At 40.0% G+C, this 27,844-nt stretch overlaps 1 protein-coding gene and 1 pseudogene across 2 annotated transcripts in view; both read right to left on the minus strand.

Moving 5' to 3' along the window:
* The window catches only part of TPRG1 (tumor protein p63 regulated 1), a 219,941-nt gene that overhangs the window by 191,420 nt on the left and 677 nt on the right, over positions 1-27,844 (minus strand). Inside the window, exon 2 of one of the 2 annotated variants that reach the window (XM_073895678.1) lies at positions 15,950-16,038. The exons of the other annotated variant lie outside the window; for it this stretch is intronic. The gene's annotated coding sequence lies outside the window, so the exon portion shown is untranslated. The remainder of the gene's footprint in view (positions 1-15,949; positions 16,039-27,844) is intronic. 2 annotated transcript variants of the gene reach the window in all.
* LOC112823492 (malate dehydrogenase, mitochondrial-like) lies at positions 1,122-2,403 on the minus strand (annotated as a pseudogene).

A 27,844-nucleotide genomic window follows, 5' to 3' on the forward strand; every position in this document is an offset into this window, starting at 1 on the left:
AAATAACTTAGACTCTCTCTACCTCATCTGGAAATGATCATCTTTTTGCTTTAGGGCCATTCATTGCATCTACATCTTTCTTAAGAGGTTCTGCTTGAAGGCCACCTCTTCTGTGAGTTTGTACCCCTGATTCTCCAAACCAGGTACAAGGTTTGTTTTTCTGACTCTCCACATTACTTTGAGAAATGCCTAAGACCTTTACCTGGGATCACAGCCACATGTGTCTGCATTTTATCTCCTTTTTGGCTTTGAGGGTAAGGATTGTGCCATGTTCATGTCAAGATTTCCTACAGTGCCTCCAAAGCAAAGGTGACACTTTCTAAATCAGGAGGGAAAAGCCCCAAGTCCTGGATCAGATTCACCACTGACTTGGTATATTGGTAACAGCACGTACTGCTGCAGCTATGATTTTACCATTGGTAAATAGCTTCTGCTTATCCCCATATGTAATCACCCAGATGATTGCTGAGCTCCTTCCGGTTCCAGCATTCTGCCCTCCGGGACTCTGGTTTCTGATGGTGCGGCCATCTGAGTCATGGTCTCCTGTTGCCAGTGCCTTCCTGGACGCTGAGAATTACTTCCCGTGGGTATCCTCATTCTCCCTTTCAGTTGAGACTCCCACATTCCCTTCTCCCCACCTCAGAGGTAGATCAGAAATACTAAAAACAAAGATCTTCTGTAGGACATGTCCCGGGCTCTAGGGACACTTGGGAGCGAGAATAATAGGCTTTCCATGAATCAACAACATGAAATCTTAGGGCGTCTTTCCCCTTCCTTCAGGAAGGATGCTCCCTGCTTCAAAGGGAAGATGCAATTTTATTCTAACCAACAGTAGTCACAATCTCTAGGTGTATGTGTTGCTTTATAAGATATTCCTGCTGGATTTAAGTAGAGCAACACATTTCATCTTTCTGGGCCACTGGTTACCGTTTCACAATGGAAACCATGTGAATAAGAGCTGTTCTCTCCTCACAGTGTTTGGTAGAAAGCAAGTAAGATAGAACTAGCAACCATGTAGAAAGTACATACCACATGCCAGGTACGCAGCTAAGCACCTCACATGTATCATTTAACTCCTCTCTGATGTCCCTGCAACATTGGTATTGTCATTTTTTTTTTTTTGAAAAAAATCAAAGCCTGCTTTTATTGACATACCCACAGATGGACCTGTGATTTGGAAGGGACAGGGACCCTGACACAACACTTGTGGTTAACACAACTGAAACACAAAGTGGCAGGAGATGGCTTTATAGGGACATAATGTCTCCATAAGTTAGGGAAACAGACCGCTCGCTAGCTGCTCTCTCATTTCATGTTCTTCACAGACTCCTCTCCTTTCTTAATGGAGGCCTTCAACTCAGGGTTGGCTTCTGCTATCATCTTCTCTTCAAAAGGGGAGATCTTGGTGATGCCTAGATTCTTCCCAATGCCCTTTGTCTGCAGCAGCAATGGTGTGGAGAAATAGGCACCGTCTGTTTCTTGGGACTTAACGAAGGGACACTGGACAACTCCTTCCTTTCCGTTCATTGCCTCCACAGAGAGAAGATGAACCAGGCTCCCACATAGCCATGGACAGGGCGGCAGAGCCTACTCTAGCTTTGACCTTCACCATGTCCATGCAGGCCTCCTGGATCTTCCCAGTGACAGCTGTCCACAGGTCGTGGGGAAAGACCACCTTGGGAGTGCCCCAGGAGATCAGGGGGATGATGGTCTTCCTGGCGTGGCCGCCAGTGACAGGAACATTGACTCAAGCACAATCCAAACCCTTCAGTTCTGCAATAAAAGTGTTGGCTCTGACAATGTCCAGGGTTGTCACCCCAAAGATTTTATTGGGGTGGTATGCTCCGTGTTTCTTGAAAACTTCCGTTGCCGTTGGGATGATGGAGTTAACCGGGTTTGACACGATCATGGCCTCAGGGCAATGCTGGGCGCAGGAAGCCACCAGGTGGCCACAATTGGGGCACTGGTTTTGAACAGGTCACCCCTATCATGCCTGGCGTCCTCGGGACTCCTGCTGGCAAAACCGCCACATTGCAACCTTTCAGGCAGCCTAGCAGCTGCTCAGGTTCGAGGTAGCCTTTCATGGTTTCTCTGGTCTCCATGTGGCTCAGATCTGCGGCCACTCAGGGTGTCCGAGCAATACCGTAGAGGGTCAGGCGGCTGGCTCAGGGGCTGCCCAATTCCTCCTCCGGAAGCCCCTAACGTAGCTACTGTAGCCTTGTTCTGGGCTGAGGGGCTGAAACTGTGGAGGAGAGTGGTGCCCGCAGGGCAGGCGAGGGCAGAGAGCAGGGCTGGAGCAGGCAGGGCGTGGAGAAGCTAGCTCCGGGCAGGTGACACCCACGACCGACCTCCGCGCTGTACTGGACCTCCCTGCCCGTTCTGCCCGGCCTCGGGTATTGTCATCCCTATTTGAAAGATGAGGAAACCTATGCTCAGTAAGTTTAAGCAAATTGTCCAAGGTCACAGAGCTAGCCAATAATTGGAATGGGATTCAGACACATATCAAAACCCCCTAAACATGTGTTTTTCTAACTACATACTGGCCACTTCTCATGTGAAAAGGCTTTAAAAGTCAGAAAGCATCATGCACTGGCCTTGTCACTTAATCCTCAAAACATACCAGAGAGTGATGAGGCAGGTATTTTAATCCCCACTTTATAAGTAAATGCAGATTGGTTCCATTATCATACAGCTGGTAGGGGGTGAAGCTGGAAGTCCAGCCATTGTCTGCTTCCATGACCAGCTTCCCTCACCTAAAGACAGAAGTATAACCTTCAAGTTCTGTCTGAAAGCAGAATGGTTTATTATATGTATATATAATACTAGAAGGAGGTCATGCATCCTTACAAGAGTATAGTTCTACCTTCCCCGTGTCTTCTGAGTCAAATTGACTTATTTTATCTGGAACAAGGAGTTTTCCTGGTGTCAGCACCTCATAACCCAAAATGGACTTCTCTCCGTCTCATGCATCATCCCCAAACCTAAACTGCTAGCAAAGTCCTGCTTCCAGAATTTTTATTATCTATAATGATGCTGCGACCTAGGAGAAGGAGCTGAGCTCTGTTCCAGGCATCAGGAGCCTATAGTGCTGGCAGGGAGAAATCCACCTTGCACTTGGTCAGGAAAGTGAATTTGATAGGAGACGAGAAAGATGGACTGCTGTCAGTGTGATGTTCTTGCAGAAGCACTTTGCTGATTGTTAAAGACATTTTTTCTAAGTCAAACAAAATCTAACAAAACAAAACTAAAAAGCCAGAAGCTCCATTTTCTGAGCAATGAAATCTCTAACTGGAAAAAAAAAAAAAAAAAAAAGTCTGATATGAGGAATTCTGCAAAGGGCGAGGTCTTCCCTGGATGGTCGTCCCTGAAACGTGAGGCCCTCAAGCCCCCGGAATCCTCAAGTAGGACTGGAAGGTACTGCTTCATTTGAGCCTGGTGATTAAGAAGACACACGGATAGGGAGTCCAAAGAAGGATTAAGTGGGAGAGGAATTGTTTACATGAAAGCTGTAGCTTTTTATTTCTTTGCCAATCCCCCCTCTGCAGACCTCAAAAAGCAGGCAGGTTGCAGGGCCTGTTAATCAACTGTAAACAAACAACACTGGAAAAAGATCATATGGTCTGACAGGCCCAGGGCTCAGTGAATAATAAGTACCTTCACTTATACAGCACTTTATAGTTCAGAGTACACTTTCAATTAGATCATTTCGTTTGATCCCCAACAAGGGGGAGGTCAGCTGGGATTGGTACCCCATTTCACACCTGAGAAAGCTGAAACCAGGAGAGACAAAGAAATGTGCCCAGTTACACAGCTAGCTTGTGGCAGAACAAAAATCTGAACCTCTATCCCTGACTCAGGAATACAGGTTTGCCACATTATCATGAAGCAAATGTTAAAAAAAATAACACCTCTTGTTTGAGTATAAGCAAACTTCCTGACATAGTGGCATTGAAATTAATTAAATGAATAAAATCTACCTTTACCACCCAAGACTGGAAAACAAAAAGTATAAGCAAAATTAACCATAGAGAGGTACCTGAAAGATCACCACCTACTAAACTGAATTAAAGTGAATCACAGGATCTCATCCAGAGATCTACTATCACTTTGGTAGAAAGTGTATTTCACTTTCAGGCTAACAAACTAAATGTTACCATTTCTTTAAAATGAGTATTCTAGGGCGCCTGGCTGGCTCAGTTGGTTAAGCAACTGCCTTCGGCTCAGGTCATGATCCTGGAGTCCTGGGATCGAGTCCCGCATCGGGCTCCCCGCTCAGTGGGGAGTCTGCTTCTCCCTCTGACCCTCTTCCCTCTCGTGCTATCTCTCATTCTCTCTCAAATAAATAAATAAAATCTTTTAAAAAAAATAAATAAATAAATAAAATGAGTATTCTATACAAAGATAGGTCTAATCTTTGTCATCCTTCAGCCATTCCACAAATATTTGTCTTGCCTCATGCCAGTTACTGACCTTCCCTAATTGAATGTGAAAATACTTCAGTAGGTTGGTTTCATGGAGGAAAAATAAAGACCATTGTTTTTAGCACCGACCATGAAATAACAAATGTTTATTTAAGATAAATATTTTCCTCCTATGAAAATGGGGAGGACATTGCCTCCTGCTACCCGGATTATTTAAGGGAGCATTAAGTGAATTAATAGAGACCATTCATATGGCTCATCTGTATTTTTTTTAAATGAAACACTTTGTTCTAAAACCCTCTTATAAGAAATATGTACACATGAAACAAGTAAAAGAGGAAGTCTCCACTTGAGGGTTGCCGGTGGCAGGGGCTGCACAAAAGTAAATCCAAGCCCTCCTGGCCACCGATGTCTCCAGCCCAGCCCAGAGTCCTCGTGGTACAGAGAGAGCTCCCACCACCCCTCCATAATCCCAGTGCGCCTTGCAGCTGCCCCTCCACTAAGCCACCAGGTTGTACTGTCGTAAGGAATCTCTGCCCACCCTCTACCTAAAACTGAGCGTTCCTTGAGGATGGGCACTATGTCTTAATTTGTGTCCCTACTCCAGAACATTCCCTACTGTCTCAGATACACAGACCCCATTAATTAATGTGTTCTGAATAAATGCATGAGTTGGTGAGTAAGCAAATGAAAAGTATCTTTAAGAAGGTAATGTTCTTGATAAAGCTGAATCACCAGAACAAATACAATTAAGATAATACTCTGTTGCATTACTCTACTGCATTTCAGAATCTAACAGTCATAAGGTAACGTCTCTATTTTGTAAATGGAGGGGATGCCAGCCTTGATGGACCTCCCAAAGCCAGCAAGTCAGGGTCTGAGAAAGAAGGATCCAGGAATACAGTTCCCAGACACATTCCTAGTCCTAAGGAGAATCATTGCTGTCAAGTTAATCAGCCAAATCCTCCTGATTACCGGAGTTAAAGAGCACAAGCAGCAGACCATTTCTCTACTGGCTTAGGCCAAGGAGAGGCTTGACAGAGTGCCAGGAAGTACAATGAATGTTTTACCTTACAAATGCTGAGGAGACAACATGTTCCTTTTAGCATTAATTGCCTCATTCAAAAGAAGCCATTTAGAATCAGTCTGGTCTTTTTCCTTGATGAGCAATTTCAGGCTGCCTACCAAAGCTTTTGTTTGTTGGGAGGAGAGAGGAAGAGAAAGCATTTTGTTAAGGCATTTTAATTTTCATATTTAATGAAACAGATTGGGTAGCAGGTTCCTTTGATTTTATTTCCCTGTTCCCTGAATACCTTCTTGTGTATTACATATTCTGCTGGAGCTTCCTGCAAGAACTTTGCTACATTTTACAAGTTAAGGCTGTCAAATGTTACCCACTGAATCAAATATATTTCTTGTGCCGATATTCAGTTGTTATTATTGTTGTAACTGACCAGTCATAAATCTCAAAACTGGAGAGAAAGAGAACATGGACCAATATTTCCCCATATTCTCTTGAGAACGTAAAATTATATAACTCTCTGAAGCCCTCATGTTATTGCTGCACCTAAAATGCTTTGCATTGTTCACAGGAGAAATCCTTTAACAGGGTTACTTTTCCTTAGTACGAGAGAGTTAATCAATCAATCAGAAATTTCATTGGTTTTAATTAATTAACAGGGATGTAGAGAAAAACAGCACCGGACTGGAGTCAGGAGGCAAGCTCGCTCGTTTCAGCTATTATTTATTATAGTGTTTTCTTCCTTTTTTCTCCCTGATAAAAGGGCAGAGACTCTGTTTTGTTCATATTTAGAACAGAGCAGGAAAAGAGCCTGGCCAATAATAGGGGCTCAATCAAGTTTGTGGAATAAATGAATAAGATCATTCAACTGTTTGACTTGGTTTTCCTGGGCCTCAATTTCCTTCTTTGTTAAAAAACCAAAAGTGTTGATTATGTCTGTGTTTCCTACATCACAGATGAGATAAATTATGGCTTTGTGAAACTGTTGAGTTATGCACATAATTAAAGAGTAGCATCATTAGTAATAGCAGCAGGTCTGCACTTGATCAGCTGTGTGACCTTGGCCAAAACATTTCAATTCTCTAGGCTTTCAGTTTCTCATCTGTAAATGGACAGGATTGCACTAGATGATCCCGGCATTTCCTTGCAGCTCAAACCAAGATCTTTAAACCGTCAACAAATACTTATTTAGTACCTACTCTATGCAAAATGCTCTTCTAGGAAAAAACACCAAGGTATAACCTAAGAGATTTCAAAGAAAAATAAAAAAAAATAACTTTTGTAAAATACTTCCTCCGGGTTATTTTTCTAATATAAAAACAGGCCATTAGGGAAAAGCACGGAAGATGTGAAAACCAGATTTCACAAGAAAAGTCATTTGGGGAAATCAAAAATTGAGTTAGCTGCTGGTATGCATCTTGTGGGGATCATTCTGACCTTCCAAATTGCTTGTGCAACAAACTTGGGTTTGACATCTCATGTTGGCTTTTACAATCTACCTAATGAGAAGTATCTTTACAAAGAGCGACAGCATCCTGCTTAAAACTGTTCAAGAAAATGTAGATTTCAGGGAAAGGAAAAGCCAAGAAGTAAAGTAGCATAAATAAGCTATTGTGATTTAAACACGATACTTCCTTTGAGTGTGTGGACAACTCAAGACAATTCCTGTCACAAAAAGAATAAGCATATTCACAGCTCTCAGAGGAATTCATTGATTCAAGGAGTCAGAAAATTTCCTCCAGAATTCAGCTGATCCAGTGAAGAAACCAACCCATCAACAAATATAAACAGTATATAGATACTAGATAACTACAGGTAATTAAACATGTAAGACCACACTACTTGCCCTCAAGGATATTTATGAGATCATCCATAACATAAAGCTAAAAATCCTTCTAATACAACATGTCCAAAATTAATTTCATACTTTTAATCCTCAAACCTACTCTGCTTCATTTGGCCTATCTTGAAAAATTCCACCTCAGTTCACAACTTTACCTACACAAACCAAAAAACAACAGCTTTTCTTCATTCCTGCTCTCTCATTTCCTATGCCAAATGAGTTACCAAGGCTTCGAGTCATAAATGACCCCCGTGAAATACAAACGCAGACATGGGAAGACCTCTAGGAGAAGGGGTACATTCATCAGAATAGACAAGGTTCTGCTTCAATAACAAATTACTGACATATCAATGGTTTAACACAACAAACATTCACTTCTTGCTCATGTTATAGCCTGATGAAGGTTGGCTGTACTTGGTGGTTCTTCCAAGCCATCATTCAATGATTCAAATTGCTTCTACCTTTTAGCTACAATAAGTATATGGTCTTCCAGATTCACCATAAGAAGAGAAAGGGAAATAGAATATATGAGCTATTTTTAAAGGTCAAACTTAAAAGTGGTTTACATGTCTTCTGCTCACTTCCCATTGGCCAAGGCTCAGTCCAATAAAATTCAGTCCCAATCTAACCTCAAAGAGGCTAAGAAGTGTAGTCTCAGCAAATCCAGGAAGACAAAATTGTGTGGTAAACTCAGAGTGTTATCTTTGCCACGACGGCTGATACCTAAATTAGATTAGCTCTCCTATTTAAAGGGATTTTTCAGGCACTAAGATCCACATACTCTCAGGGTTCTCTACCTAACTGACAGAATCTACTCATAATTAAAGTCTTCCTACAATTCTGTGGTTTTATCCTCTAGGAAAATAAAAATTCATAGATCTGTGTCTTTACTGTCACTTACCTCACTCTGGGATAAAATACTTTTGCTCATACTGTACTATACAGTCTAATAATTTACCTTTAGCATTTCTACAAGTGTCCTCCTTTTCTGTGACAGAATAAATGTGTCACTCTTCACATGGTTTCCCATTCTCCCCACAATCACTTGAAACTGCAATGATCCCAACAAGACCTGGGCTCTGATGGGGGGGTATATGATGATGGGGAAAAATTCAGAAAATTTTCAAAACCCTGAAATCACTCAGCCCACACCAGCAAGGTTGACCAGGTTTACCTTTACTGCTACAATAATTCAGACAAAATTTCTTGAACCTTCTTAGCACTCTTACCTCTCTGGGTCCATTTAGCAACTAACCCTCATTTATCTTTCAGGTCTAAACCTAGATATCACTTCTCTCTGGAAGACATTCTTGGCTTCCCAAATCTGGCCGGGTGCCCATATTATGTGAATGCAGAGTACACTGCTCTTATCTTTCTCACAGCTCTTGCCACACTCTGGGTTAATAGCATTGATTTTTTTGGAGGGAGGGGTGTTTTGTATTCCTCAATGAGCTCTTTGACACACATGGACTGGGTTGTTGTGGTAGTGGTGATGCTGGCTGTGTCTCCATCTTCTAAAGCCAGTCAGATCCTCAAAATTATGTTTGTTGAATGAAGGAGTGAGCATATGAATGAATAAGGAAAAGTAGTGGCTAAATAAATTTTGGAATAATTTTAAGGAGGCCAAACAATGTTGGCAGTTGGTGATCATAGTTGAAGCTCACGTATTGGGAATAAGAAAGTTTCAGAAGGATTAACTTTCATAAAACTTGCTCTGGTCACCTCAGATTAGAAGTGTTCATGCTCCATAATCAGAATACCTACAATTCCTTAGGCCTTTCTTATGGCAGTGAACAAATGTGACTTCTTATCATAATGTCTTTGTCTTATGGCTTTAACTAGATGGTGTACTCCAAAAGACAAGGACTAGTCTCTGTCTCAGTATATTTCTCAATACTTAGTTGAGTGTCCTATGTGTAGAACTCCTGAATATTCATTGTAGATACTGTATCCTATAAATGCATGAATTAAAAAACAGATACACCATACAGAATTTTATGTCTGAACATTTGCCCTGTGCATCCATGTCGATTCCAATCCCATCTGAAGGTCCCTGTTCCTAGTCCAACTCCCATTTGATAGTCTAGTTTAGGAATATCAGTGACAAATAGTTTATAGAGCATAAAGCAGATACATGTCTTCTGGAAAATCTTTACTCCCTATGTCTTAGTTTTCTTTTTTTGGAAGTAAAGCGTAGCTACCATTGTCCTGCCTAAGTCACAGGGTAGTATGTAACTCAAATTGGATATTGTTTATTATCAAACTTGTAATGTGGAAAAGACTTTTAACCATTTTATAATCTTTATTACATGCCACCTGAAGGCAGATTGGCTGCTGTCCTTGGGGGAAGAGATCAGCCTCCCACATTCATGTGATAGCTACCCCCAAGTCAACCAACTGGTTTCTTTGTATATGCTACTGGGACAAAGCAATTTAGTTTTTGTCTATAAAATACTCAAATGGGTAAGAAGAGTAATTCACACTATACTCTAGACCAAATGTCCTCTTGTTATTCTAAATTATTCCCATTCCAATATATAGACAATGACATCAAATATCAAAGTAAAGATTACCAAAAAAAACAACTAAAACAATATTAAAATGTTCCAGATTTGAGCAATAAGAACTTCATCCCATTATCAAATTCTCAAAGAGAAACTGAAGTCCCCAGTTAACATCCTTTCCTATTGTAAATTTTGTGCCAAGAAAAAAATCTTTCCTATTTCTTTTTCATTTCAACCAGGGAATCTGTTGGCTCAGAACCTTGAACAGAGCATGGGTTCCCATATCACCCCCAGCCCGAGCTCTCTACTAATAGAACAGGAGTAATTCCTTAAAGGCCTTCCCAGTTCACTTAATCCAATCAAGGCTTTCTCATGTCCCACTAGTTAAAAACACCAGGAAGTTAATATATACAAACATTATCACAATGCTTATCCCACACATTCAAAATATAAAAAAAAAAAAAACCACAAGCAAATCCCCAGCCCTTAGAACCAAGATCCAAGTCAAAATGACATACCTAGATCTCTCTCAAGGTCTGTAACATAAGACACACATAGCTGTTGCCAAGACCCAAGCAGATGACTAGGATATCTGACTAAAATAGAAGAGAAAAAATAATATCTACATCTTTTTAGCCTTACCAATCTCTCTGTCCAGAGTCTACATCTTGAAACTTAAATTTAGTGAGAATACTTATGATTAGGTTAAGAATAAGGATATTTACCCTAATTGTAGGTGGGGAGAATTCACTTGTGCATATTCTCTTTTTTTTTTTCTTCAGAGAGTGACTTCCTTATTCCTCCCCACCCAAAGTTTAGAAATTTCCAGTGGTAGCAGCCCCAGTCATCAGGTCACTGTTTGTTTTCTTCCATCCAGCCTCTGAAACCTAACAATACCCAGCTTCACTTTGAACCTGTGTTCCTGGTACTTCAGTGCTGCGTAAGAGCAACATTGCCTCCACGCCCTGTTTTAAGCAGGCATGCTTTGCATCTGGCAAACACCAATATTGCAGGGTCTGTAACAGCGGCTAGTGTTATTTACCATTACTAATCTAGGGACTCCTCCATTGTGAAAATCATAATTGTCATGAGTTCTGAGTTTTCCAACTGCATTTATTTTTGACCAAATCTGGTCTATCCGTATCTCCCAGCATTGGATAGTCCCATTTTGAACATGTTGCTCCACCAGAGCAACACTTACACCAAGGCTGGCCACCATCTCTTCTGGACTCACTGTATTTTCTGCTAGTATGTCTCTGTGTTAGGCACAGTTAATATGCCCTCTTAGGTCTAATATGTTCTCAGTGGCTTCCCAGATACTTCGCCACTTACTTTAATGCTACTGCCATCCCCAGCACCTCCTCATCTGCTAACATGGCCTCCATTGTGCTGGCTGTGGCCGCAACCAGAGTATCTCCAGCCAAGTCACAGGACTGGGACCTGACCTGACCCACAAAGGTGTTTGTTCCTTCTACCACTTTGGAATTTGGATACAGTTCTCACACACAGGACATGGAACCTGGCTTCCCTAAGTACTATCTCCTTTAAGGGGGCCAGGTTGTATAACCTAAAAGTACAAGGGTATCTCTCTATAATAAGAAACTTGACTACTGAGTGAAAGGTGGTGGCAAGGAGCTGGCAAATAAATTCCTCTCCCCACCTCTTTCCAGAGATAACCCAAGTGACTGAACAACCACTGGTTATTTTTTAATGAAAAGGTGGTCCGCTCAGTAACTCCCACCTTATATTTGTTTACCTATTTTCCTCCTTACCGTCTTTTCTCTCACCTTTTCCTGCCCAAGATTGTACCTTCCAATGAAGTATTTGTATTAAACTTTGCCTCAGGTAAAGGAAGATGGTTTGAACCGGAGATAAGAGTGTTCTTTAAGGGAAAGTTTGAGATCTCAGAGGACAAGCAAACTGATAAGGACAGGAAAAGGGGATACAGCCAATTCTAACTTCTCTTTGAGCAGAATATTTTTAGTGTTTTTTATTATTTTTATTTTAAATTGTTTTAAAATATGTATAACATAAAATTTACCATCCTAACCAATTTTAAGTGTACAGTTCAGCAGCGTTAAGTACATTCACACTGTGGTGCATCTGATCTCCAGAACTATTTTCACCTTGCAAAACTGAAATGCTATCCTCATTAAACAAAAGGTCTCCCTTCCCCCTCCCCGCAGCCCCTGGCAACCACCATTCTACTTACTCTCTCTATGAATTTGACTACTCTAGATAGCTCATATAAATGGACTCATACAGTATTTGACTTTTTAATGACAGGCTTATTTCACTTAGCATAAAGTCTTCAATGTTCATGCATGTTGCAGCATATATCAGAATTTCCTTCTTTTTAGGGTTGAATAATATTCCATTATATGTATATTGTTTATTCATTCACCTGTCAATGGACACTTGGGTTGCTTCTATCCTTTGGTTATTGTAAATAATGCTGCTATGAACATGGGTGTTCTGAGACCCTACTCTCATTTCTTTGGGGTATATACCCAGAAGTAGAATTATCAGATCATATATTAATTCTATTTTTTTACTTTTTTAGGAGGCTGTCATACCATTTTTCGTATGGCTGCCTCACTGTATATTCCCACCAACAATGCAGGGAACCAATGGTCAGCCATTAATATTTTTTTAAGTACCTTTATTTTTTTTTATTTTATTTATTATGTTAATCACCATACGTTACATCATTTGTTTTTAATGTAGTGTTCCATGATTCATTGTTTGTGTATAACACCCAGTGCTCCATGCAGAACGTGCCCTCTTTAATACCCATCACCAGGCTAACCCATCCCCCCACCCCCTCCCCCCTAGAACCCTCAGTTTGTTTCTCAGAGTCCATCATCTCTCATGGTTCGTCTCCCCCTCCGATTTGCCCCCCTTCATTTCTCCCTTCCTACTATCTTCTTTTTATTTTTTAACATATAATGTATTATTTGTTTCAGAGGTACAGGTCTGTGATTCAACAGTCTTACACAATTCACAGTGCTCTTTATATTTTTTTAAGGGCTTGTATAATGAAGCACAACTGCATTGGACAAATCTATGCCAAGGTGAGCTGTACAGATCCACACCAGTGGAAATCCAGCTCTATAATTAAAATATGAGCCACTGCCGATTACCTAAGTCAACAATCCAAGAGAATTTGGCTTACCAAAGTATTAAAGCCTACACCTATTGCCCTAGCTACTGTGTAAGGGTCAATTTCCCCTGCAGTTCAGCCTCCAAATATTAGCCACTGGGACTATTTCTCAAGATTCCCAGCCCATGTACCAATTAATATGTTGGAGTTTGCAGTGGAAGGAAATAAGTAACACTCCACTCCCCTCTCAAGATCTGATCTACTTGAGAAATGACTCAAGAATTATCAAAGATCACAGGCACCTGGGTGGCTCAGTCATTAAGCGTCAGCCTTTGGCTCAGGTCATGGTCCCATGGTCCTGGGATCAAGCCCCGCGTCGGGTTCCTGCTCAGAGGGAAGCCTGCTTCTCCCTCTCCCACTCCCCCTGCTTGTGTTCCCTCTCTCGCTGTGTCTCTCTCTCTGTCAAGCAAATAAATAAAATCTTAAAAAAAAAAAAGAACTATCAAAGATCAAAACAGTAGTTTTACTATAGAAATCGCTTTTCTTCCTCCTCAGTCTCAAGCTCTACTCCCAAACTGAATGCACACATCCTGCCTCAAGCAGAGCCACAAGTTCCCACCAAACAGAGTACATGTGTGTCTTACAATCAAGTCTAAGAGTGGGTGACATGAAGCAAAGATGAGTGGTCTCTTTCTTTACTTCTACAAAAACAGAAATTCCTACTTTATGTACAAAGAGAATTTAGGTAGGAATAGAGTTCTCCTTATATCTCCCCTTAGCCACCGCTGTGGTTTAGCTCAACAGTTACATTGTAGTTGAGATTTTTCTATGAGTCTTGCAGCCCCTCAAGGTTACATCTGAGGAATCCAGTCAACAATTTATTGGGCTCTCATGTACCCTTAATCTATCTAGAATTTCTATCACCCACCCTTCTGGGCCAAATACTAGGAATTAAGGTTTCTACAAAGTGAAAAATGGGATGCTGGGCTCCTTCTCAGTGACAGAGGCCACGCCTAAATCTACAACTGGCATCACTAGTCCTCTTCTTCCTCATCAAACTCTTATTTGGAGGAAGTTGGGCGGTGTGGGAGAGCTCTTATTCTGTGTCATTCATGGAATAAATTCAGTGATCTACATTCTCCAGATTTTAGCTCTAGTTATTTAAAGAAGAGATTTGGAATTAAAACACATACATTTTACTTTCTCAAAGTATTGTCTTTTTCTTTCAAGAAAAGTTATCTTTATTGCCTGGATGTTTGGGAAAGGGCTCTTGAAAGCATGGGGATATAAAAACATTTCTCACTTTATTCTCCAAATACTATTTTGCTGCATATGGAAATAAGACTGGGAGTCTCTATAAAAAATAAAAATAGTCCATAAATTTTATTTAAGTTTTCTATAACAACCATGAATTATTTTTAAAATCAGAAAAGAACACCAGAGCCTTTTTTAAAAACAGAGTGTAGTGCTATCATTTGGACACATTCACATAAAAAGAAAATTACCAGATTTCATAAGGCACTATTTTCTCACCTATAAAGATGGAGAAATACTAGTATCTACTGCTTAATTTTGGGAGACATAATAGACATTCTGAACACACAGCACCTAGGTGTCTGATACAAAGTCTGTGCCCAACAAATGGATTTCCTACTCTAAGAAATCCACAAAACTTGCCCTAGAGCTGGTGCCAGTGGAGGTGCATTCACTAGTTATCTCCCAAAATACCCTACAGTAAAATTATCAAGATAGAAACTCCGTCATGTAATAAAGAGTTTTGGGTATTTTAGCTGCTGGTCAGGTAAGGGAAAAAAAAATTTTTAACAAATCCAGACAAACATCTGGATATTTTCCATCATGAAAAACAGTTCTTAGGCAAGAAATAATACCAATTACATACAAATTCTTCCAGAATATAGAGTAGGAGGGAAAATCTTCCAACTAATTTTATGAGACCAACAGTGCTCTGATAATAAAACCAAACAAGAAAGAAAGAAAGAAAAGAAAAAAAGGAGGGAAAGAATAAAATTATACACCAATATCTCTTATGAACATAGACGTAAAAATTTCCATAAAGTACTTTCAAATGGAATCTAATTGTATATGAAAAGGATGATATATCATGACTAAGTAGAGTTGATCACAAGAATGCAAGGCTGGTTTAACATTCAAATATCAGTCAATGTAATTCATATCATATCAACAGAATAAAAAGGGATAAATAATAGAGTATCTCAAAGGCTACAGCGGAATTTTTTTGGCAAAATTTGACATTCATTCCTGATTAAAAAAAAAAAAAAAAATCAAACAGACCTCAGAGTAAACTAGGACTAAAAGGGAACTTCCACAACCTGATAAAAGGTAAACCCACAAAAGAATTAAGCTAACATGATACTTAATGGTAAGAGACTAAATGTTTTCCCCCTAAGACCAGAATCTCTGTTCTTACCACTTCTACTCAGTATTGTACCAAAAGTACAATCCGATGCAACAAGTCAAAGGAAAAAAAAAAAAAAAAGACATATTGAATGGAAAGGAAGAAATGAGTCTCTAGTCATAGGTAATATGATTGCCTAAAAAAGAATCTCAAAAAAGCTGTTAGAATTCATACATGAGTTTAACAAGAGTGCAGGATATATATGGTCAATCATATTTTTCCTATACCAACAATGAATAATTAAAAATTGAAATGCAAAAAGTATTTACAACAGCAGCAAAAAACATGAAATACTTATGCATAAATCTTTCAAATTATCAGCAAGTTAAAATGTTAATTTTTTTCTAAACCTATCTACAGATTCAATATAATTCCAGTTGAAATCCCAGTAAGAATTTTCTTTTTAGAAATTGACAAGTCGATTCTAAAATTCACAAAGAAAGGCGATGAAATAAGAAAAGATGAAACAATTTTGAAAGGAAAAGCAAAGTTGGAGGGGTTATACTACCTAATTTCCAGACTTACTATAAAGCTGTAATAGTCAAAACAGTTTGGTGTTAGAGAAAGTTTGTTAAAGGTATAAATCAGTGCACCAAAATAGAGTCCAAGAACAGACTCACATGTGGTTAATGGAGTTCAATAAAGGTGCAAAGGCAATTCAACAAAGGGTAATCTTTTCAACAAATAGCTGGAACAATTCTGTGTCCATCTGCAAAAAAACCCAAAGGAACAAAAATCAAAAAAAGAACCTAGATCCACATCTTGCCCCTTAGGCAAAACTTAACTCAAAAATGAATCATAGACCTAAATGTAAAAGACTATAAAACTTCTAGAAGAAAAAAAAGGGGGGGGGGATTTTGTAACCTTCAAAATACACAAAGAGTTCTTAAAGCCTAAGCCATAAAAGACAATTTGATATATTGGACTTTATCAAATATAAGCACTTTTACACTTTGAAACTCCTGATAAAAGCATAGTAATCACAGACTGGGAGAAAGTATTTCCAAATGATATACCTGGCTGGTAGCCAGAATATATAAAGAACTCTCAAAATTCAACAATTAAAGAAAAAATTTTTTTACGTGGTCAAAATATTTGAATGGATAATTTACCCAAAAATATAAAAATGGCAAGCAAACCATGCAAATTAAAACCACAATGTAATACCATTACATGCTTATTAGAATTGAACATTTAAGAAAAAACTGACAATACAAAGTGGAGCAAAGTAAAATTCCTCCTACATTGCTGATGAGAATGAAAAGTGTTACAGCCCCTTTGGAAATCCATTTGGAAGTATCTTATAAAGTTAAACAGAAACCACACAATGAAGCAATCCTACTTCTAGTATTTACCCAAGTAAAAGGAACACCCATGTTCACACAAAACTAGGTAGATGTTCATGGCGACTTTATTTACAATCACCCACGTCTGGAAACAACTATGGTACATACTTATGTCTAATACTGTTCAGTCATAAGAAGGAACTAAACCAATACATGCAACAGCATGGATGAATCTCAAATGCATTATTCTAAGTGTAAGAAGCTAGTCTCAAAACCATTGTGAAATCAGTGAAAAAGAGTAATTAATTCAATAGTGCATGACTTCACTTATAGGACAATCCTGCAAAGCCAAAACTATAGGGTGAAGAACAGAGCAGTGATTGCCAGGGGAGAGGGACAAAGGAACCCTAGAGAGTCGAGGGGAGAGAGAGAACTGTTCTCTGTTATGATGGTGGTGGTGGTGGTGGTTACAAGATGGAATGTTTGCCAGAATGAACAGAACTGTGTACTAAAAGGATGAGCTTTACTGTATGTTGATTTACCTTAAATACTTAAGTGAGAAAATTAATTCTTGATTTTACAGCAAGTTTTCCTCTCATTTCACACACTAAGGTATACTATAAACCCATAATTCAATGTAATATTTCTATCCTGAGTTTCTACTCCACTGGGTTGGTAGATAAACTTATCATCAATTCTTCCTGAGACTTATCCCCCATCCCGGTTTCTCCCAAGCTTATGCCATACTTAGGATTCCACAGGCAGTAGCAAGGTGGGAGGGCCATGGCAATGGATTTATACATAGTCCTAGTTCCACATGGTGGCTGCATCCATTGTCCCTTGCTGCATAGGCCATTATATCTGGTAACTCCCCAGTGTTTCCCTGTCACTCTTGGAAAAAGAGAATTTTTCTTACAAGACTGCTGTGTATCAATTTTTACATTGTATTCCACGCACGAGGCAGCCATTTCCTCTTTAGGGTTTAGTTACTGTTGCATCAGTGCTGCTGGGAAGTAGAGTGCAAGAGCCTTCTTCTCTGGACCACAGAGCTCTCTGCATCATCACTTCTTTCTGCCTTTCTCCCTCCCCACCCCCACCCCCTCACTTCTGTACACAGTGCCCAGAGGAATACTCTGCTCTCTCCTCTGCTAAGCAGCTTCTGGCCAAAATACTTTGTCTATGCCCTGAAATACCAACCTTTTACCTTCTCCACAAAAACTCTCAAAGTTCCCCTGAGGGCTTAGGCTTTTCCATGACAAATGTCAGAAAGACAAGCGGGCTATTTCTGAGTTCAGCCCTTTCACTGCCTCCCCTGAGGCAATCAAGTAGAGTTAAGTACAGGGGTGAAGAGAGAGGGAGGGGAGATGGAAACACTGCTAGGACAAAACAGATTGATATCTTAAAATATTGCTCCACCTCTCTTGGATAAGAAATTTTAAAGGTGCTACCTTAATTGCAGTTTCCTTTACAGGAAGATGGAAATACCTGATTTGACATTATTAAAATTATGTTATTGTGTTATGGGATTATGGTTTCTACAAAAGGTAGGAACTGAGATATTTGAATGCAAGGAACAATGTGTGAGCCAACAAGTGTAAAAGAATGTGCATAAAATCATACTAAGAAAAGTTGCCAGTCTATCAGCATTCTGGACAGCAGTTCTGAAGCACAAAAAGAAAAAGAGAGAGAGAGAGAGAAAGAAAGAAAGAAAGAAAGAAAGAAAGAAAGAAAGATTCTAAAAAATAAGATTTTTGAAAAATGTGCTGCCAAATATTAAGTAAAAAAAAATAATAATCAGTGAAAAAGAGTAATTAATTCACATATTGCATATTGTCCTGTTTTAAACCTCCCAATGTCAATCAGGTACTTTTGAAGGAGCATTTAGAAACGTAAGCTCACTTAAAACATTCTCTTTCTCACAAGCAGCTAGTCAGGGACCTGCTTGTTCTGAGAGCTATTGTCAACATGCCCCTGCCTCCAGCCCCAAACGAAGTCAGCCTGCCTTGCTACCAGTCAACACAATCACATGTTGGACCCAACTGCAGAGCACACTTTCCAGATGTCCAGAATTTCAGGGAAGCTACTGTTCAGACATAAATGAAGCCCTGTGTTTCACAAGCCAGCAACCTGCTGGGGGCTAGAGGGACCACCTTCAGTTGGGCAAGCAATCAACCTGGTTTTTCCCTGGGTGTGTATAGAAGCGAGGTGGTAAGTTGCCCGTCACACAAAGTATTCAAGGAGGGAATAGATGGGTTTGGAGGGCTTATTGCAGAGAGAAGTCAAAGGCAGGGGGTCTAAATAGCTTTAAAAAATATCCCACCACCATAAAACCTTAGGATTCTATGAAATGCTATTTTTTTTCCAAAGAAGTGAGAAAAGAATACTACATTCTAAGAAACTTCTCTTCCCTAATGACTCAAAGCCTGGCTGATTCCACAGAGAAATAAAAGCAAATGATACCACACGCAGGAATTTTATAACCTGAGATATAAATCAGGGATAGTCTACAAATTAGGGGATATTTTAAAAATTATCTATTAATTCAGTGTAACACTTGTAGTGGTTTATGTAATTTTTCACTTAAGGTAAGTTTGTGCTATAGGACTGCCCTGGGGTTGTAGGATTTTTTGAATGCAGAAGAACTGACTTTCCTCATTTGAAATAAGGAAAGAAGAGTAGCATGATTCAGCGGGAAAAATGGTTCCACGTATGGGAATTTCTATAAAGGAATGATGTTGCAATGCTTTCAAGTCTACTTGTTATTGCAAGGTAATGACTAATAGAGTGAAGTAAATCCATAGGAAAAAAAGGGGGGAATTTGTGATAGACATACTGTGAAGCAAAAGGCATGTTAGAGAATTTTTAATTTTTTTAAGCCACTGGTTTGACAAAAACTAAAATTTCATTTTGACCAAATGCTCTCATAAGAAAACAAATGTGTTCAGATGGAGAAATTGTTTCCTGCTTTTAATCAATATGTATTCCATACTGTCTGTCTGAAGTTCTATGAACCCCAAAGAAATGGGACCAAGTCTGTGAGATCTTTCCTTTACATTCTTCTCCACAGTAGGTCACATGACGAAATCAAGCCATCAAAGTCATGTGATTGCGGGGGGCATGGGGAAAAATCTTTGTACCTTTTGCTCAATTTCACTACAAACCTGACTGCTCTAAAAAAATTAAATCTCCTAAAAAAAAGAAGTCAAAGGATTTCATTTTGCCTCGATGTTTCCAAGAATTAGATAGTATTTTTTTCCCAAGATAAAAAAAAAATTGGGGTACCTGGGTGGCTCAGTCTTTGAACACCTGACTCTTGATTCCTGCTCAGGTCATGATCTCAGCTCACATCATGATCTCAGGGTCCCAGAACAGAGCCCAGCATCAGGCTCCCTGCTTCCCCTCTTCCTTTTTGTCTGCCTCTCCTCCCACTCAAGTACTCTGTATCTCTCTTTCTCTCTCTCTCAAATAAGTAAATAAATCTTTTTAAAAATCATATTATGTGCATTTAAATTATTTCTAAAAGAAACTCTTTAACTTTATTCTTAAAAATTATTACTGGAAAGAGTTCTGGACTAAGAGTCAACATGTAGTCCCATCTCTGATCACAGCCCCACATGCCACCAGCTAAGTGAGTTTGTGTTAGTTCCAATTTCTGGACCTCAGTGGCATCAGATGGAAATTGGGAGAGTATCACCCTTCCCTACCTAAAATGAGAGGAACATGAAAACCTTTTGAAAAGAATAAGGTCATATACAAATGTAAGCAAGGAAGAAAGAAAACAGTATGCTGTAGGAATCAATCCATCCATCCATCCATCCATCCATCCTTCCTTCCTTCCTTCCTCCAGCAAATACTATGTGAATTCTCAATATAAACCAGGCTCTCTGCCAGGAACTAAAAATTTCACAGTAAACAAAAGCAGATAGGATTGGAACCTTTCCAGAAGTTACAGTCTAGTGGAGAAGACAGGTGCTAAATAATAATACAAATAAATATATTTAAAATTGTGATGTTTGCCATAAGGAAAAGTTAAAGGCAGGATGGGAAATAATGATGGGTGACCTGAATTAGGTGGGGGATTAGGGTGGAGGGTAAAGGCATCAAGGGAAAGTTTCTCAGTGACTTGAAGCATAAGGAACTGACAGGTAAAAATTTGAGGGAAAGAGGTTGCAGAGAGTATTTCCGGTAAAGGAAAGAGCACTTGCAAAGGTTTTGAGGTGAAAAAAGCTTGACATATCAAAAGCATTAGCAGAAGGCCAGGGTAACCATTGATGGTTTTTATTCATGCTACCATGACGCTAATCTCCTACTGCTTTTGAGATAAGACTAGAACAATTATGAAAACGGACATCCTAATTTTTACTCAGGCTAAACTTTTATCCTCAACAAATGTTTCCAACTTAGAATGTCTCTATATCCAAAGAAAATTCCTAATCCCTATATATTTAGTATTTATTATGCCTGAAGGACATTTCAGACATCCTCTATTCTACAGGCTTCAAAAAGAGTCAGCTAGTTAAAAATAATAATTTTTTTAAAGATTATTTATGTGAGAAAGAGAGAGAATGAGCTGGAGGAGCAGACAGAAAGGGAGAAAATCTCAAGCAGACTCCACACTGAGCATGGAGCCTGACATGGGGCTTAATCTCATGACCACGAGATCATGACCTGCCAAAACCAAGAGTCAGATGCTTAACCAACTGTGCCCCCCAAGGTGCCCCCAAATTAAGAATTTTCATAAGAAAATTAATAGATTAGAATGTATCTTGAGAAAAGGTTAGTGGACTCAAAACCTTAACATATGAGCAAGAGTTAATGCTTTTAAGGCTGACAGTGCTGGGAAAGAGAAAACAAAGGAGACACAGTCTGGATCCCACATACTTTCACGAAGTTGTCTCATGGAGAAGAGGGGACGTCAAAGGCCTCTAATGGATGCCAGAGAATTTCATGGTCGATGTTCACTGGGGAGCAAAACGTTGCTCAGTATGTAAGAAAGAATCAGATAAGAGTGGGAGAGGTCTAACTTGGCAGATGGAGGAAATAGGTGTTCCTTTAGAAGTCACAAATAAATCATAAATGTATGTACAGATTCAAACACCCCTTGGGGACACCTAGAGAAAATTCAGACAAAACCTTAAGGACCAATGTAATAGACAACCTGTAAAGTGTATTCCAGCACCAGGAGATACCATTGGAAAGTGCCTCTTAACAGAAAGATTTAAGAAACTCTTCTCGGTAACAGAGAAGTTTCATCTCCCAAAACTGTTAATCATCTAGGAGACAGGAGCTATAATAAGGAGTGGGATGGCCTTAATAACACCACCATGGGAGAGCTGTTAGGAAGCTTTGTATCTATCTATGGTTACCATAAAGCATTTCATCAGTGGATGGAAATGTTCATTCATCAGAAATCTTTATCAGTATTGCCCATTATGGGTTGAGAATTTTGGTACAGTTTGGTAAGGGAAATTGGGGTGAGAGGTGAGAGCCCCAGGATACCTGGCTTGAGCATAAATGTTCTGTACCAGATCTGGGGGAAAGTTGTTAAAGGACTTCTGGAGGTGGATGGGCGTGGACCAGGAAAGTTATAGAGCCAGAACAGACACTGAAGGATGAAGAGCTATGCAAGTGAAGGCAGGAAGAATCATTTTAATAGGAGATAAAGAAAAAGAGCAACCCAAGAACATTCAAGAAGGCGCAAGAATCAATAGTTTGAGTGTGGGCTGTGTGAGCTAGTTTGGTGAACAGGTAAGCTGAAACTTTGCTTGTCAAAGAATAAACAAACATTAATCAAGGAGGTCAGGGGTTCTTAAACTTGAGTTTCTGTTAATCTTCCGAACATATGAATATAGTCTCTTATAGATGCAAATGAGAGCTTGTTCTGTGATGCCCTAGAGTTTCCCTTAAGGAATGTGGCAACTCAGCCTGAGCCAAGGGAGAGTCCTGGACTTTATTTGATTTAGTTGATTTAAAAGAATGATTAGGAGACAAGATGGGACACAGAGACTGATAGAGATTTTATCAGACCATCGTGTTGATGAAACTTTAAAAAGTGACTGGCTATGTTACATTCTTCCTAAGTCCTCCTCCCAATCCCAACCCAGATGAGGGATTAGACATTTAGATAGCATTTACTGAGTGTCTATTACCTGCCAGTGCGCAAGTACTTTATTCTCAACACAGGTCTATAAAATAAATGGTATTCTCATCTTACAGGAGGAAAAGAGACTCAGAGAGGTTAAATCCTTTATTCATTTCATTCAGCCATTCATTTATTCAGCCAATATATCTTGGTTAAGCGCCTTGTACTTGCTGCTGTGGGAAGCATTTACCAAGTGCTACTATAGGAGAACCTACCAAGAGTTACTATAGGATGCACCCATTGCTTTACGTGTCCAGCACCCTTTCTTCTTAGAACAGTACCACTCTGGGGTGCCTGGGTGCCTCAGTTGGTTAAGTGGCCAACTCTTGATTTCAGCTGAGGTCATGATTTCAGTGTCCTGGGATCTAGCCCTGCATGAGACTCTGTGCTCAGCGGGGAGTCTGCTCAAGGAATCTCTCTCCCTCTCCCTCCCTCTCCTACTCACTCTTTCTCTCTCTCTCACACTCTCTCAAATAAAAATAAATCTTGAAATAAAGAACAGTACCACTTTCTTGGGGGGCGCCTTCCTGTTTCTCTAGTCTATCAATATGTATCACAAAAACTTTCATTTTCTCAACTAATCCCTACTTCCTGACCATAAGTGATAGTCCTAACTGACTTAGTATTTTGGGATTTGGGACTAAGAGAAAATCAGGATGAAGTATGGTCAATGGCGGAAAACTATAGGGTGAAATGTTCAGAAGTTGTGAAGGACCATGCTTATTGTCAGCTGGAGAAGTCCACAGTAAAAAGGAAAGACTAAGCTGGCTCAGTGAAAAATAGCAGAGACACGAGACAGACTGGATGCTGGTGGCAGTCATATATCTGCTCCATTGCTTTGCCTTTCCCAAGGACTGGGCGTTCACCTCTTCCTTGGATTCCATGAATATATCCCAGGGTCCTGCAAAATTCTTTCTGCTTAAGCTTGCCTTCTTTTTTAAACTTCTAATAGCTTATTATCATGCTACACATGGAAGACACAAAGATGAAAAAAATACAGTTCCTGACTTACAACACTCTTAAGAAGTGTTTCATAGGTCATGTGTGTGGACATAGATGATTACAACATTTTCAGCAGGGTTGAGTGGAACATGAGCCCCTACAGTGTGTATCTGACTCATCCAAATACCCCTTCCTTTGCCATTCATCCTCTGCAAGATCTTGATCTACTTTCTCCCTCCAGGCATTGGCATCTCTAAGAATCTGGCTGTAGTAATGCACGGTAATTGATGTAAGATCAGAGGTCTGCAAACATTTTCTGCAAGGGGCCATACAGTAAATACTTTGGCCTCATGGATCATATAGATTCTGTCACAACTATTCAGTCTGCTCTTATAGCACAAAAGCAGCCACGAGAATACTTACATGAATGATCATGCCTGTGTTCCAAGAAAAATTAATTTACAAAATCAGGTTAAGAGGCCAAACTTCATCCACAGGTCATAGTTCACCAACCCTAGCTCTGGGTATCTGGGGGCAAAGTGAAGTTAAGAAACACGATGTGGAATATTAATTGATTGACAGAAGTGTGCATCAGGTGCTGCAGAAACTCAGAGAAAACACCAAAGTACTCCAGGGGCACGAGGATAAAACATTTATGCAAGAGATGATACCTGCATGGAGTCTCTGAAAACAAAGGAATGTTAGAGAAAGAGGAGATGGGTAGGGAAAGCTGCATTTATAAATACGATGAGCTGTAAGAGACCCTGGCATTTGAAGGATTGCCAATAGTTCCCATTACTGGGGCAAGAAGTAAAAAAATTTAGGAGAGTATCAAAAATAAGGCAAAGCAGGAAAGCAAGGAGAATTTAAACAAACAAACAAAAACAAGGCATTAGGGAGCCATCGAAGAATTTTAGACAGAGCAGAATAGACATCATCCGATCTTTTTTTTTTTTTTTTTCTGTAATACTATTTCAGGACCACAAGAAGTAGGGGTAAGGATTTCAGGTAGAAAAACACTGCAATTGTTTGGAATAACAGTAGTTTAAAGGCCTAGATTTAGGCAATGAAGTCAATTTAAGCATTAGAATCAATAGGATTCAACATGGAGACAGGTTATATGTAGGACCAAGAGAAGAAGGAACAGATTACCCATAGGACAATTGGGCAGACAAAAGGGGGGAGGAGTCATCAATATTAAAATATTTAGGGCATCATTCAGTTCAGTATCAAACTGTTGAGTGTGAGATGCCTGTGGGACCTTTAAGTCGAGATGTAGGAGAGTGATCTGCTGGCCATGAAGGTAGATCAGTTTTTTACATACATCTGTCAGCTAGGTGCAATTATTATTCCCATTTCACAGATAAAGAAATACAAATAAAGGAAAGGTCAGGGAAAATGTTTTTTTAACAATAACTCCAGCTGGATTTCTTATTTCTTGCCCTGAATTACAGAATTAGGATTTAACAGAGCATAGGAGCAGATGACAAGTTCATTTACAAAGAGTATGTAGGATGAGAAAAGAGAAAGATTGAAGCTGAAACCCCAGAAACAAAGTCTTTAGGAAATAGGGACAGCAGTGTCCATGGTGGTTATGTCCCTGCCCTGGAGCCAGAATGCCTGACTTCAAATCCCAGCTCAGTTGCTTATTAGCAGTAGCATGATTTGAACAAGTCTGTTAGACACTTCTATTCCTGCTTCATCATCTGCAAAGGGTGAATAATAATAGCACCTACCTCCTAGGCTCCTACCAACCAAGTAAAAAGATGTATGTAAATATCTGACCATGCACCACAGTAAATTAGTAAATACTCAAGAAATATTTGCTATTTTTGTTATTATTACCTTGCAAAGGAAACAGAAAATAAGTGGTAAAACAGGAAAAGTGGAAGAAAGTGCCATCCTTGAGGCTAAGGAAGGAGAAACTCCAAAAGACAGGATATACACAGAGCATCAAATATTGTACAGAGGTCAAGGAAAAGGGGCCTCAAATAGATCTGTGGGTTTACCCACTTTAAGGTCATATGCAGAGTAGTGGAGGCGGCTGCCAGACTGTGGCTGGTTCAGGAAAGAGTGGGTGCTGGAGAAGCAGAGTCAGGAATAGCTAAGTATATTCTGAATGGTTTGTAGGTGTAGGGAGCAGAAAACGTCAACTATAGGAGTTGTAAATGGAATGTAATTTCTAATAAGTGTGGGTTGCTAAGGTAGGACAAATGGGTAGTTTTCCATGCTGAAGGGGAAAAGCAAGTAGTGAAGAAGAGGTTGAAGATACAAGGAACAGGAGAGAACTGCTAGATCAAGGTTCTGGAGGAGGAAGAGGTATATGATGAGATCCAGAGCTCAGGAGGGAATTGACCTGAAAGGGGAAGAGACACCTATTCCGCAGAAGCAGGTGTAGCCAAGATAAGGAATGGTTCCAGCTATAATTCTCATCTGATAACCTCAACATCATTGTGACGTAGCAAATATGGTACCTTGCTGAGAGAGAGCCAGGGGATAGAGCAATTGAATTTCCAGAAAAGTCTAAATATCTGTTGCAAAAATAGGAAAAGGACCAAACTCTCAATACATAAAAGACTATTCAGGTGTCACTGAGGGCCAAAGGTTGGAACCGTGAACTTAGAGTCGCATCAAGTCATGTGGTGGCATGATTTCCCTCAGCTGACCCAGTGGTCTAAGTGCAGGAGCGAGGAAACAGAGACTGGAGCTGATTCAGCATGTGCAACGTCCGAGGAAAGGGATTTAGGATACCAAGAAGAGAATGGCCATCCAGGCTGGACAGGATGGTTAGAAGAACAGGAAAACAGAGAAGGATTGTTAGTGGGGGAAGGTAGGCATGGATAGCACAAGGAAACTCAAATATACCAGAGAACAGATGAAGCGTTAAGAGATGCAATGAGAGGTTTGTGGTCAGAGGATGAAATTTTATATTTCTGAAAGACAAGGAATCAGATAGTCCTCTGGACATTGATGACTCGAATAATGGCCGGACTTAGGGAAGGAAGGAGAACAAGTTCTGGGCCTTAGTCTTCAATGAATCAATGAATGTGAAGAGAGGGTAAGAGGTCCGTGGTTGACAGGGCAGTGGAGCAGTGGGGAGTAGGGGTGGAGAGTGTGGAGGATTTGGATGGTATAGCCAAATGCCATGTTGTTTCCCTCCCCTCCCCCCAGCCCAAGAGAAATAGGGAACTAGATGGAGGACGATTTGGTAGCAGCAACATGCGGTATAGAGAAAGGTCACATTGTGCTACTTCCGGGTAAGATTTAAGAAAAATGTATTGGCGTTCCAGATAAGAGAACTTCCAGGTAAGTGGTCCCCCTGGGGAGACCAGGTTCCACTTACGACAGAGGGTAAGGAATGAACCCCGTAAAAAGCCTAACAGTAGGAGAGAGTTTGTTAGCATGGACAGGCAAGCTTCAAAGTTACAACGCAAAGGGTCGGAAAGGGTAGTGTGTGCAGAAGGGAAAAGGGAAAGGAATCAAAGCAGGACAGGGGTGCAGAGATGTGCCTAGAGGAGCAGTAATAACCCAAGGGCACAGCTGCCAAGGAAAGCTATGATGTGAACTCTGGCAGAGTTCACTGCCTTCAAATTTCCAAAAGAAACTTTAGAATAAACTTGTTTTGATGCTAGAAAACCATGGCATTTGCTCAGGGTTCCAAACAATGTTGGTAAAAAAAAAAAAAATATGACGCCTCCAAAATAATCTTTTTTTTTTTTTTTTCTGCGTGTGCCAGGGCAGGATTTTCTTTTACCAAAAATGTAGCTCTTGGTGGACGCTACAGTGACTCCAGTAACAAAGAAGGGGGTCCAGATCTCTCTTGGTGGCACCACCAGCTGCCTGAGCCGGTCAAGCAAGCTGTCCTACCTCCCATAGTCAGCCAGTTATTAAAGCTTGTATTTAAGCCCTTACCTGACCGAATCAAGGTCTATGCTTTTTGTACCAGTTTACCTCTCTATAAAGCAGACTATCAATAACCACTCAGCTATTTCTCAAGGTCATTATAGAGAGCAACTGAATTAATAGTCCCCAAAGCACTAAACTTTGCAAACAGAGATACACGGTACAAATATCAGGCATTACCGTTACCAAGTAATTTATTATGTGATAGTTTGAGACAAACACCAGAAACAAAATATGAAGTG

The sequence above is a fragment of the Callorhinus ursinus genome, unplaced genomic scaffold, assembly GCF_003265705.2.
Source record: "Callorhinus ursinus isolate GAN/ISIS: 27379988/994484 unplaced genomic scaffold, GSC_fseal_2.0 scaffold1, whole genome shotgun sequence".
Lineage (NCBI taxonomy): Eukaryota > Metazoa > Chordata > Mammalia > Carnivora > Otariidae > Callorhinus > Callorhinus ursinus.